General features: G+C 51.6%; 1 long non-coding RNA gene across 1 annotated transcript in view; it reads right to left on the bottom strand.

Moving 5' to 3' along the window:
- Positions 1-2197: 2197 nt before the first annotated feature.
- LOC135818808 (uncharacterized) overlaps positions 2198-2848 on the bottom strand; it is a 6986-nt gene continuing 6335 nt past the window's right edge. The window contains exon 3 of the long non-coding RNA XR_010553761.1: positions 2198-2444. This is a non-coding gene — a long non-coding RNA (uncharacterized LOC135818808). The remainder of the gene's footprint in view (positions 2445-2848) is intronic.

Genomic DNA, 2848 nt, shown 5'->3' with positions numbered 1-2848 from the left:
TCGCCATGTCCCTACTGCCACTTCTGCCTCCGGAGCGATTGCAGGTCTACAGCAGCGTCTACGACGCTGTCGTCCGTTTTCCTACATGGGAGCGGAGGTTCCGACTCTTGTTTGCCGCAGTCGGCATTTCGGACGCCACTCGCCAGAGAAACACCTTCCAGTATGTGGCCAGCAAGGACATTCAGCAGCTTGTCCCTACTTTAGCCAACACTTGCAACGAACTCGACGGCCTCATATCTGCCGTTGTCGACTATTTCCAGTCCAAGCAGAGCCCCAGCATGGCCCACTTCCATTATCGTCAGGTCACCCACCAGCCTGGCAAAACATTCGATACGTTTTATGCTCGTTTGCTGGCATCGGCACAGACCTGCAGCTTTGCTGACAATGCCCAGCAGAAAGTCGCCCTCTGCGATCACATTGTGGCCGAATGCACGTCTGATCCGCTACGCAGGAAACTGCTGGAGACTGCGTCTCTCGACCTTGACAAAGCACTCAAAGCAGCCAGAGCCTTCGAATCGTCAGTGGAGCAGGCGACGGCGTTCCGGCGCACTCACGATTCCGTCAATGCCCTTCGTCATCAGCCAGTGTTCCACGACAGGAAAGCCGCCTGCTGCTACTGCTTCAGCTCTGTCGCGTCGACCAATGCAGTCTTCGCTACCTGCAGCTGCGAATCAGTGGTAGAACCAACCACCTGCCCCAGCCGCCACTCGTGCCCCTGGCCAGCAGGATTTCAACACATCGCACTGCTACCGTTGTGCATAGCAACGCCACTGGTGCTGTGATTCTGCACGGGGGAAGCGCTGTCCCAAGTGTGGTAAGTGGGGCGGGCCACTTGGCCAAAGCTTGCTTGTCCAAGCAGTCGCAGAGTAGCCCAGCTTCAGTACACATGATGTCAGACCCACTGTACTCTCAGTCTCACAACATGGACACCAGCTACACTTCAGCTTATGCTCCATACACTGCACCTACTACTCATACTAGCACAGCAGTCAATGAACAGAACCCAGTTTGCCTACAGCTGCCTGTCGTGCCCAGCAATTCTGCCAATCACAGTGTGACGCTGCCACCTTGAGCCGTCGGTCAAACGCCCCCAGCCTTACCCCTGGTCAGCACAATCTACGATACAACAAGCAGGTGCAGAACAAGCTAGCACCACAGTGGGAACCCAACCCCTGGACGGACGAGCAGACCAAAAGTTCTCTTGCGACGATACTCAATGGCACAACTGGCCAAATGTCAACTCGTCACATGTCATTCGTGAAGCCCCCAATTGTCGTCACTCCGCCAGCCAATCACCAACTACCAGCCGAAACTGCTGCCACCGCACCACCTTCCTTTCCACCCAACGTCAACACTGGCACCCATCCAGTTCCTTGCCAGCAAGCATCCCGCGCTGCCAAGTCTGCCCACAGCACTGTGACCCCTCCAACACCCTGATCTTCTATGACACTCACGTATACCCAGGTCAATTTCTGTTGAGAAAGGAGAGGAACTGCTTTAGTTTGCTCTATCTGTCTGATTCTTTTTATGCATTCTAGTTCATGCTTTCTCCCTACTGTTCGTTCGCTCTTTCTGCCATATCCGAATCTTCTTTTTACTAGTCTTTAGCGATAGAACATTCCCTCTACGTTGGAAAGGATGTAGTGTTCACATATACAGTCAGATCTCGCTTATCCGCACACATCCGTTTTCCACAAAAATATCCGGATAGGCAAGGGAACCGGATAATCGAAAACATGAACTGTATGTATGCATGGCGTGTGCAGTAAATTGGTAACGAGCGAATTTCTTCAGGATGGCGAGGGATCCGGATAAAAGAGGACTGAATAAGCGAGATCAGACTGTACATGTATGGACTGTCACACACATGTATGCAGGCGGCACCGTTTGTGCTCCTATCCATTTACATAATTATGGCGCTTCCAACGCGTGTAATGACAGTCGGTACGCACCGACTCTGTACGCATGCACGTGCACCATTTAATTCTGTTGCATATTACAGAGCTTTCCGGAGCTCCGAGTTAGTTGTTGTTTGGACTAAAGCAATAGCACAACATTACACTCCCCCCCCCCCCCTTACCTAACATTACAGCCCCCCCCTCCCTAACCTAACATTACACCCCCCCCCTTACCTAACATTACAGCCCCCCCCCCCTCTAACCTAACATTACACCCACCCCCCTCCTTACCTCCAAGAAAGACATAATCACATGCACAAATTGTACACATGCAAACACCTCAACATTCACATTAAAAGCCAGTCAGTGTAAGTTACCGAGCAGTGTGCTTAGTACCTGGGACAGTGTCAGCAATGCAAGTACACATACACACAGACCTACATTATAGCGATACAACTGGTTGATGACTGTTTCTCCGCAACAGTCTGCAAGGATGCAGGCACACTCCAGTTGGCCTTCACGGCAGGCCTCGAATAGCAACCGACCCTGGTATGCAGGAATGGTATGAACACAAAATCAAGCAACATACACATGCACGCACACACACACACACACACACACACACACACACACACACACACACACACACACACACACACGCACGCACGCACGCAAGCACGCATACACGCACGCCCGCACGCAGACGCACGAACGAACACACACACACACACACACACACACACACACACACGAACGAACGCACGCACACACACGCACATGAACATAGACACACATGACCAGAAATATACACACGTAAACACACACACACACACTCGCACACACACGCACACACACGCACACACTCACATACACAAAAACACAAAAGCATTTTTATATTCAAACATTGATGTACGTCCACTCCACACCCTTGTTCTTTCTCACAGACATCA

Source organism: Sycon ciliatum, chromosome 6 (genome assembly GCF_964019385.1).
Source record: "Sycon ciliatum chromosome 6, ocSycCili1.1, whole genome shotgun sequence".
In the NCBI taxonomy this organism is placed as follows: domain Eukaryota; kingdom Metazoa; phylum Porifera; class Calcarea; order Leucosolenida; family Sycettidae; genus Sycon; species Sycon ciliatum.
The sequence above is the reverse complement of the archived record's forward strand: the minus strand, read 5'-3'. Positions and strand labels throughout refer to the sequence as shown.